Here is an 11,755-nt window from a genome sequence, read left to right as displayed (position 1 = left end):
GTGGGAGGGTTGGGGTGACTGGGTGATAGACACTGGGGAGGGTATGTGCTCTGGTAAGCGCTGTGAATTGTGCAAGACTGTTGAATCTCAGATCTGTACCTCTGAAACAAATAATGCAATATATGTTAAGAAAAAAAAAAGAAGAAGAAGAAGAAGAAGGTAGCGGGAGGGGAAGAATGAAGCGGGGGAAGTCGGAGGGGTAGACGAACCATGAGAGACGATGGACTCTGAAAAACAAACTGAGGGTTCTAGAGGGGAGGGCGGTGGGAGGATGGGTTAGCCTGGTGGTGGGTATTGAGGAGGGCACATTCTGCATGGAGCACTGGGTGTTGTGAACAAACAATGAATCATGGAACACTTCATCTAAAACTAATGTTGTAATGTATGGGGATTAACATAAGAATTAAAAAAAAAAGAAAAGAAAAAGAAACAAAAGAAAAAAAAAAAGAAGAGGAGAGAAAAGGCAGCAGTCTTCACGAAAAGGTAGAAATTGAACTGTGGTCCAGCAGACAGAATTTGGATAGGAGCTGAGCCATGGATGAAGCATTCAGGAAGAACAGAATACCATAATATGAAAATTCTAAGCATTGTGCTCTCTGGCCCAACTAATGCATTAAAATGAATTGGAACCCGGGTGTGGTGGAGAATACCTTGCTTTGGCATCAGATAAGTGTACTTCAAATCCCAGCTCTGCCACTACAAAGCCTCCAAACTTGGCTAAGTCGCAAAACATCTTTGAAGCTCTACTTTCTTATGAGGGATGATATTATCTACTTTGTAAATCTCTTGAGATAATACAACAAGGTGTGTACAGAGCTAGCTCATAGAAGAAGTTCAAATACATTTGTTTACTTTCACCTTAGAAGCCCATTAACAGTCATATCATATCAACATTCAACAGCAGACTGCTATTTATCCACAAAATTCTATTCTTTCCTCCTAGTAATAAAGTTGTAGCTGGGCCTGTGGTTGCCAATCCAAAGACTGCACTTGCCAGCAGCTTGATCTTTGTGACTTTGTTCCCACCAGTGGCACATAAGCCAGAGTGATGTGTGTCCCTTCCCAAAAAAAAAGAGCCTCTCACTTTGTCTTCTTCCTGTGAGTTAGAACATGGATGTGCCTAAAACCCAACTCTGACCACAGAGAGGAGGACATTGCCTTGGAGTGTAGCAAAGAAACAAGTTGCAAAAAACCTGGTTTTGAAAATGACTACATGGATCAGAGCAGGCCACCTACCCTCCAGGATGAGTACAGAAAAGAAGTTTCGGTTATTTTAGTCACTCTCATAGTGGGTCTCTTGTTACATCAGCTTAGGCTTTCCACCTAACTTATGCAAGATCTCATTTATCCTTTGAAACAATAGTCTCTTTCAGGTGGAGCAGATATTATTCCCATTTGGCAGATGAGCAAATTAAAGCCAAGGGAAGTCCAAGGTCACCTTGACCTGTCAGTGCTATGCCACTGATTCCCAGAGGCTTAGTCTTTGGATGTAACAACTTTGTCACTTCTCATTCCTGAGGTTGTGAACAGAAGAATCATTCTGATTTAGGTGTTGATGAAATTTGACAGGGTTGGATATTACATTTCAAATATAGAATCATGAGACTCGATTTTAAATTAAGCCACACACTGCAAGTAGTTTTCATAATTATTGCTATTATACATCTGTTACCACTGTAAAATTTCAAGGAGCACTGGAAGATGTAATTGCAACACAGAGTTGTGGAATCCAGGGCAGAAATGTTCAGCATTGGGGGTAATTTACACCCATAATGTAATTAAACAGGAGGCAATTTGCATTCAGATTTGCACATTACAGTATATTTTTTTTCTGATTATAAAAATTTTTTAAAAAGCAGCCCTGGCAAGCACAGAAGGTTTTGAGTGTTCTGACAATTAATATTTTAGACAAATGGCATTGGGAAAAAGGACTTTCTAATCCTTTTCTGGAGGCTTAGCAGTGTGCCAAGAAAATAATAAGCTGTCTGTCAGATATTTTAATATGAAGCATGCTGTGATAAATAACTGTTTTCACCCCACATTATTTTTGCTCAAATGTATTTATAAGCTTTCCCTGATTCTCACCTATTCATAGGATCTGCCTGTAAATAAAGATTTGAAAGGCATAAACCTAAATACTCAAAATGGATAAAAATCCAACTGCTACATTAGCAAGGAAATTAGAATTTAGGGTTATTGAAAAATATTTCATTGATTATATGCAACACCTGTATTGTGGTGAAAAGAACAATGGATTTGTATGATGCTCTTTTCACTACACCACCTAAAAGACCTCAGTCAGGGATTCTGTTCTCTGTGTCTTGGTTTCCTGTTTAAAAAACAACAACAACAATAACAATAATATCTCACTTGGCTGATGTGAATATTAAGTAAGATGTTTACGGAAATATGACTAGCATACAACTGGAGCTTAATGAATGCTTCCCAAGTTGTTAAAGCCTAAATGTGGAGGAAAAGCTAATCTAAAGTAGCTACCATTTATTGAGCCCTGCTCTAAGACAACTCTGTGAGAGCGTGCTAGTATTATCCCCACCATAGTACAGATAAAGAAATTAGTTAATGGAAGGTATTGGTGGCTATGTCTAAATCCACACAGCTGGGAATTGGTGAAGGTAGGATTTGAACTCAGAGATCCAGATTCTCTAGGTATTGTAGGTAGGTACCAGGCTATACTAATTCATCCCATAAAAAGACTTCCTTTCCTGTATCTAAATTGATGGAACTTCTGATTTGTGCTTTGCTGGATATATCATTGGTGGTCCTGAGATAAAAGATTTGATTTGTGGGGCGCCTGGCTGGCTCAGTTGGAAGAGCATGCAACGCTTCATCTCAGGGTCGTGAGTTTGAGCTCCATATTGGGTGTAGAGATTACTTAAATAAATGAAAACTTTAAGTTAAAAAATTTGATTTGTAAAGAAGATGTGATAAGGGCACCTGGGTGGCTCAGTCGTTAAGCATCTGCCTTCGGCTCGGGTCATGATCCCAGGGTCCTGGGATCGAGCCCCACATCGGGCTCCCTGCTCGACAGGAAGCCTGCTCTCCCTCTCCCACTCCCCCTGCTTGTGTTCCTGCTCCTGCTATCTTTCTCTCTGTCAAATAAATAAATAAAATCTTTAAAAAAAGAAGATGTGATATATATATGTACATACATATATATATGTGGGTGTGTTATCTGTGCATATACACACGCAATGCAATATTACTCAGGCATAAAAAAAGGATGAAATCTTGCCATTTGCAACAACATGGATGGCACTAGAGAATATAATGCTAAGCAAAATAAGTCAGTGAGAGAAAGAAATACCATATGATTTCACTCACGTATGGAATTTAAGAAACAAAACAAAAGAGCAAAGAAAAAAAGAGAGAGAGGGACAAACCAAGAAACAGACTCTTAACCAGAGAGAACAAACTATTGGTTACCAGAGGGAAAGGGGGAAGGGTGAATTAGGTGATGGGGATTAAGGAGGGCACTTGTGATAATCACTGGGTGTTGTGAGGAAGTATTGAATCACTGCATTGTACACCAGAAACTAATATAACACTCTATGTTAACTATACCGGAATTAAGATAAAAACTTAATGAAAAAAAGATTTGATTTATATTAAAGGCTAAATGCATATTTGCAAAATTACACATCAACATATAGTTTCTAAAACTGGTAATAAGAAATGGAAATCAAAGTGAGAATAATCAGCTCTGTATGATTTACTATGTGTGTTACCCCAATCAGGCAACTTTCTCTTTCTGTCATGTCTGTATGCAAGAAAGTTTTGTGGGAGAGTGGGAGGCATGTCTTGTTAAACACATTCACATACTCAATCATTTGGGAAAATAATTTTTTCTGTTATCTTGACATTGAACTATTTGCCTGAAATCAAGCACCCAACAACATTCTGATCATGTTAGCTCTTTTTAGTGCCAAACCTGGTGAGCTAAAGCACATCAATTGACTTCCCTTTTACCCAAGGTAAAATCTTGTCTCTCTGACAAATCTTTAAACTCTTGATAGAAGGGTTATGTGATCTACTGGTCTTTAATCTTTCCTAGCACAAGGGGAGCACTTACCCCATGTCCACTGGTCTACCAGGCATTACGGAGGTGATGTTAGTCATCATTATAATAATAGTAGTAATAATACCATTTATTGAGCACAGTCAAATAAATGATCATTTATTAAGAACTCTACATACACTATTTCACTTAATCTGCAAAACCACGCTATGAAATAGCTAACAGTATTATCACTGCTTTACAAATAAAGAAACCTGACATGGCTATTGGTCTAATAGGTCTAATATCTGTCTTACAGGTCAAATAGAGTAGGGCCTTCCCTACTAGACAAAGAAGCTCAACCACCTGGAAGATCCTTCACTTAGTTACCTCACAGACACCCCAGATTCAGTGTGTACTGTATGGTCTAACTTCTCCTAACCCCTAAGCCTGGTTTTCCTCCCATACTTAATATCATGGGGACTGTGTTAGACTGAATAATTGCCCCTCGCCAAATATGTCCACAGCCTAGTCCCTGCACCTATGATTACATTATCTTACATGGCAAAAGAGACTTTGCTGATGTGGTTAACTTAAGGATCCTGTTATGGACTAAATTGTGTCCTCCTAAAATTCATATGTCGAAGCTCTAACCCCAAGTACCTCAGAATATGACTGTATTTCAAGATAGGGCCTTTAAGTTGGTAATTAAGTTAAAATAAATGGGGTTGTTGGAGGGGCCCTAATCCAATCTGACTGGTGTCCTTGTAAGAAGAGAAGATTAGGACACAGAAAAAGAGACACCAGGCACGGGACATGTGCACACACAGAGAGAAGGACATATGAGGACACAAGGAGAAGGCAGCCATCTGCAAGCCGATGAGAGAGGCCTCAGAAGAAAACCAAATCTGCCAACACTTTGGTCTCCGACTTCCGGCTTCCAGAACTGTGAGAAAATAAGTTTCTGTTATTTAAGCCAGCCAGTCTGTGGTTTTTGTTATGGCAGCCCTAACAAACTAAAACAGACCCTAAAACAGGGGGGATATAATCACAAGGGTCTTATAAGAAGAAGGCAGAAGGGTCAAAGTGTGAGAAGAAGGAAATGTGAGATGGAGTGGAGGTCAGAGAGGAGAAAAGACACATCGTTGCTGGCTTTGAAAATAGAGGAAGGGGGCGCGCCTGGGTGGCTCAGATGGTTAAGCGTCTGCCTTCGGCTCAGGGTCCTGGGATCGAGTCCCACATCGGGCTCCCGGCTCAGCGGGGAGCCTGCTTCTCCTTCTGACCCTCTCCCCTCTCATGCTGTTTCTCTCTCGCTCGCTCTCTAAAAAATAAATAAAATCTTTAAAAAAAAAAAAAGAAAGAAAATAGAGGAAGGAGCCATGTGCCAGGGAACGCAGGCAGTCTCTAGAAGCTGGGAAAGACAAGGAAATAGACTCTACTAGAGCTTCCAGAAGGAGCACAGCTGGCTCAGTCCCTTGATTTTAGCCCACTGAGACTGATTTTAAAGTTTTGACCTCCAGAACTGTAAGATAATAAACGTCTGTTACAGCAGCCATGGGGAACAAATACAGGGGAGGACATCACCATTCACCTGTTCCTCCAGATCCTGTCCTTTCTCTTGCAGGCCCTGCCTCTCCTTACCCACTTTTCTGAATTCACATTTTCCAACAGTGTCCTCTGGATTATTGCCATAACCTCCAAAAGGTTTTCCCTGCCTCCAGTCCCTTTCATCCTCTGAACTAGTCTGCTTCCTTCTGCCAATATGACTTTTCTTTAAAAAAAAAATTTTATTTATTTATTTATTTGAGAGAGAGCGCACACACACACACATAAGTGGGGGGCAAAGGGGGGCAGGGTGAAGGGGCAGAGGGAGAGGGAGAAGCAGACTCCCCACCAAGCCAGGAACCTGACATGGGGCTCCATCCCAGGACCCCCAGGATCATGACCTGAGCCCAAAGTAGACCCTTAACCAGCTGAGTCACCCAGGTGCCCCTCACTGTGATTTTTCTAGTTTTTCTTAAATGTCTTAACTGGCCTATGATCAGCTATAAGATAAATGCAAAGGTCCTGTCATGACATAGGAAACCTTCCATGGTCTCTTCTCTGTATCCACGTCCAGCCTGGGCCACATGTCTCCTATCTCATCAACCTTGGCTGTCGGCCATCTTTCTATCCCAGGCTACATGTGCCCCTCTCTCCAGCCTAGACTGCGTGTCCTTTTCTCTCCAGCCCATGCTACATGATCCCATCTCTCTATCCTTGGCAACAGACACTCCTCTTCAGCCCGGAGCTACTTGGTTCCCCCTATTCTAGTCACTGGCATCTCTTTGAGCACCCTGTGCTTGCCCTCATGTTGATGCTTTTGGTTGCTTTTCTCCTTTCTTCACCTGGTCACCTCTTACTTGTACTTCAAAACTTACCGCAGGTGTCACCTCCTCCAGAAAGCTCTCCATGAAGCTCTTCCCACCATTATCACCAGTTGGTTTAGTTTCTCATCCTCCATGCTCCCATGATACACTCTATTTATCTCTAATATAGTAGAGATAGTGGCCACAGTAAATACATCTTTGCTTGCCTGAGTCCTCCATTAGACTTCATTCTTCCAAGCTGGAATTGCGCCCTTTGTATAATCTCCAGTGTCCAGTACAATGCCTGATATTGAAGAGACCAGTGTTTGTTGAAAGAAAGTTTTAGGAAAAGAGGTAGAACTTCATTTACTCATTCATGCAACGGATATTCATTGGGCACTATCTGTAAAACAATGTGAGACACACATATATATGTGTAAGACTTGATATCTGCCACTTAGAATTTTTAAATTTAGTCAGTGTTGAGATGTTATTGAAATGTCCAGCAGGTGGTAGCACCTAACTAGACCATAAACACTGAGCCTCAGCCTGAAAGGAAGAACTCATATCTGAAAAAAAATGGAAAGGATTTGGAAAATTGGAGTCTTGCTAAAACCAGATCATGGGAGCACAAAGGAGACTGGCAAGCCAGAAGCAGAAAGCTCTCCTTAATGTGATGTGGGATCTTCAATAAACACCTAATGGCTTCATCATGATGCAAATATGCCTCATGTTCAAGAAGGTACTCCAGTGTCACTCTCAGGAGTTTCCAAGGAGGCATCAAATTTCCAAAGCACATTGAATCTGACCGAAGGAAAGGACCATGTAGGCTAACAGGGGGCAAGAGAAAACAGCAAATTGTATTAAATGACTCACAGTGGCTAAGGAAGAATTTTCATCATTAGGAATTCACTTCCTAATAATTTTATGTAATCCAAATCCAGAAGCAGACTGTTAATGACTAATACAGGATACATGCTATTTCTTTTCAAGGTCAACTTTTGTTCAAGAAAAATGAGAAACAATTCTCTTCCTTGACCCTATCTGATAAAGCAGAAGCCAAGCAGATTTATACAAATGAAAACAGGGTGAGTCAGAGGACTTTATATCATAAATAACGAAAATGGATTAAGGCTGACTTGTCTCTAGGCAACCTATATAAATACAGTCACATAACCCTGATTTTTGTATATAAAATAGATGATCAAGAGATTCACTTAAAATTATTCATGGCTATCTCTTCTTGTTTTAATAGATTTTAAAAGCTGCTTCCTCACCAGCCATCCTGTTGTAAACCTTCCCTGATGAAGACTGTGGGCCAAGCGATTCCTTCTGCCAAGATTCAAGTACTCATTATTGGATCTCTTAAAGTAAATTTAGGTTAAAGAATTTCATATTTACAAAAAATTGTGAATACAGAATGATTATTTTTTCTTTTTAATTTGAATGTATATAAATATATATTAGTGAGTGATAATGAAGATAAATTAATGTATAGTATGAATTAAAATCTCCTAGAAACTAATCCAAAAGTGCATGTAGAGATGAATGATAGATACCAGATAAATTAATAGATCAAATGACTAGGGATATTATCCACGGATCATGGACTAGAATGAATTAGAAGTCCTTCAAATTATGTAGAAAATTAACTAAGAGGGAAAAAAATAACAAAGACAAGTAACTCAAAAACTTTCATTTTTAATATCTTTAATGCAGTCACAAAGAAATAATGTTCATCTGATAAAATATGAAAATGTTTTATTTTTATATAAATAGGAAAAAAGTCCACAAAAGAATGTATAGTGTGTGTCCTAGATTTTTATAATATGATCTGACAGTTATATAATAGCTTTTAAATGATATCTTTAAGATGGACTGTGTGGCCTTCAAGGCTGTGTGACTTCGTGGTGAGGGTCATCTTCCCTCCAGAGTCTGATATTCCTGGATTCATATCTGAACTCCACGATTGCCTAGCTTTGTGTCATACTTAGCCTCTCTGTGCCTGCATGCTCAATTGCTTTATCTACAAAACAGAGATAATAATAGCATCACCTGGGGCACCTGGGTAGCTCAGTTGGTTGAGCATCCAACTCTTGGTTTCGGCCCAGGGTATGATCTCAGGGTCCTGGGATCGAGCCCCTTGTGGGGCTCTGTGCTCAGCGGGGAGTCTGCTTGGGATTCTCTCCCTCTACCCCTCCCCCCACTCTCTCTCTCAAATGAATACATAAATCTTTAAAAAATAATAAATAATAGTATCACCTCAGAGGGTTGTTGTGATAGTTAATTGAGATAATCCAGTGAAGTCTTGGCACGTGTTCAGCACGTAGTAAGCACTTAAAAATACCAATTATTGTTATTGAGACTACTACTATCTACCTACTTTTAATTTTTTTTCATGCTGATGGAGCCTGGATTGGACGTACTAAGAACATTTTTTTTTTTTTAATGTTAGCACTTGTATCAAAAAATCTGAATTCTGGTCCTGACTCTACCACTTACCAGATATGTGGCTTTGCACAAATCTCTTAATGGATTTCACCAACTATAAAATGGGAAAAGTAATTCGTGTTCTACCCTATCTACCCCCCCCCCGCCCCCACCCCATGCTGATTCCAGATGAGATAACAAAGTTTTGTTTTGTTTTGCTTCTTTTATGTAAAGCGTTATTCACATATAAAATCTGATGGTGGTGGTGATGATGATGGCTTTGGGATTCAGAGCACCATTAAGTGTAAAAGACTACAGTATTCAGGTCTGACTAGGCCAGATTACGGGGCACCACTTCTGACTGTCAAATCGCCGCCTTCAACTTCACGATGGCACTCCTCTCAATCAACAAGGAGAGAGAAAGGCAGACAGAAAGAAAGACAGAGACAGAAATTAATACTCAGACCCAATTAGATATTCCTGATCCATCATCATTACTATTGTATTATTGTTATTATTACGTTATCATTCTTGATCTACAAGGCCCGTAAAAGTGTTGTTGTTGTTTTTTTAAGAGGAAATTAAAAATCAAATATTTGACTAGAAGCCAAGTTGCCCGGCGTACAATATCACATTCCTTCTTCTAAGATAGCAAATTACATATTCAAACATATTTATTTTACAAAGCAGGGTCTGGAATTACATAAACAGAAAGATACTATTGATATTTAAATTACAGGGAAAAAAGCAGAAAATACTTAAATTGTTTCTTGGCACTTTGTAGATTTCTACACCTAAGTATTTGTTAACTTTAACCCAAAAAGGTGAGTTAAAGTACTCTAAAATACATGATGCTCTTGGCAATTGCAGTGAAAAGTGATAGATATGATAGTGTGCCCATTTTCTGAGGATTATGAAAGAACACTGCTTTTGAGAATCACTGAGATTGTGAAGGAAGAACCAGTCCTGGGCCGATGAGACTTCTTTCTTAGGTGAAGCATCTTTCTGACTTTGTTTTATATCCCTGGGTTCAGCTCTGCTCAGAAATTTGGTCCAAAGATAATAGATCATTGATCTGCTCTAGTTTTACAAAGCTCATTTTAATTAAGAGTTTCTAATAAAAGAATTATGTCTCTTGCTAAGGCCTTGATAAGCTTGAGATAAAATATGCCATAAATATTACATGGCCGCACTGGTGCAAAGTTATGTGCAATGCAGGGTTTGAAAAATTCAAGTGCATGGCATCCGCTTTACAGGTAAAGCCAACGTGTCGAATTAAAAAAAACTGGAAAATTAATACAGTAGTTTTATTTTGCATCTATTGAACTTTATTTTTAGAATCACTTTTAGCAAGAGTACCTTAAATACTTTTTAAAAATTCTAAATCCTCCTCCTCCTCTGGCTTCCACAGGACTGATTCTCGGTGGTGGGGTGAAGGGATTACACAGCAAAAAACTCAGCAAGCTACCTTAAAGCCGAAGCTAAATCTTTCTCCCATAAAATATGAAATTTCTAGATATAGAATTTTGAAACTGATTAAGCTTATATTTCGAATATAAAGATATGAAATGTTTTTAATTTTTTTAATACTTTAATTGACTCTCCATAAAAAACAGTCACTGACAGAAATAGAAGGAAATATTCAATGAATAACAATATTTGGCAAGGGAAGCAAACACCATTTCACGGTCTAATGTTAGAAAAAGGACACTGTGGTTCAATGGACTTGTTTTAATTAAAGACAACAGGGGCATGTATATCACAATTTTCCTGACAAGAAACAGCCTTTTTCCCCCGAGGATATTTTTATTTTGCTTTGGACATCCGAAATAAAAAAGATCAAAAGTCAAAGCTGCTTCTTAAGTTTGACATCCCAAAGCTCAAGTAGAAAGAATTATTACAGTTCTCATTTTCCTTATGTTCTCACTCCAGGGAACTCAGTCCCTACCTTTCTACACCAACAATGCCTTAAATAATTAGAAAAGGACAATTTTTAAACAATTATTCATCATGAGTTCTAGAATCAGATCCCAGGCAAAATGATCAAGTTCAAGACATCACAGGAGGTTGGAGGAAAGTACAGACTATTTTATTAATCTATGATAGATTCAGCCAACCAATCTGACAGTGGTATCTTCCATCCAGATCATCTTGCTTGCTGCTCCATTCCCACATCCCATCCTCCTTGCATTTTTGTGTATCAAAAAGTATTCTTTTAAATGTAAAGAAATATGGGAAGAAGGAAGAAATATTCAACTCCTCATTTTTCTAAACTTATTTTTTGATTCAATGAATAAACCCTTCATGCAAAGGATATTTCTCTTGTTATCATTAGATAAGACCTCAGGATAGCTATCTCTTAACTACAAAGTTAATCTTTGCACTTTACCTACTGAAAGAACACATAGCATGCTCTGTATTTCCCTATGAAGTGATTCAAAACACACTGTAGCTTATGGTACAACAATCTAGAGACAATTTAATTAAAAATGCCTTACATCTAAATCATATCTGTAACTTCCCAATTTAGGATAAATTATAAAAGTATCATAGTCAAACTCAACAGTGTTGTAAATTCAGATAAATCCTCATGGTTTTTTTCCTCTTTCATTAATATTTTCAGAAGATTCCATAGCCTTAGTGTTATTAGGGCAAAAAATGCAAAACTTTACATTTCTTTCTATGGAAAATATGAGGGTGGTAAATGTTCTTTAAAAATATGAGACAAAGAAGGAAAAATGAATGTTACAGCTTTCTTAAAAAAGTTTCTATACTAAACTCACTGATGAGCATAACCTTCAAGTCACCTTCAGAAAGAGTGATTAAAATAAAAAGCCTAATATAAAATAAAACATCTCAGTCAATGTGAAATTGGACCAATCATTTTTTAAGCCATGGGAACTTTTTTTCTCTGAATGAGGTGACTGATATAATTCTCTGGGTTATCCTATTGTGACCAGAC

Source organism: Mirounga angustirostris, unplaced genomic scaffold, assembly GCF_029215605.1.
Source record: "Mirounga angustirostris isolate CCGP_5_RB_7025 unplaced genomic scaffold, mMirAng1.0.hap1 SCAF_2, whole genome shotgun sequence".
Taxonomy (NCBI): domain Eukaryota; kingdom Metazoa; phylum Chordata; class Mammalia; order Carnivora; family Phocidae; genus Mirounga; species Mirounga angustirostris.
Note: the sequence above shows the minus strand (reverse complement) of the source record.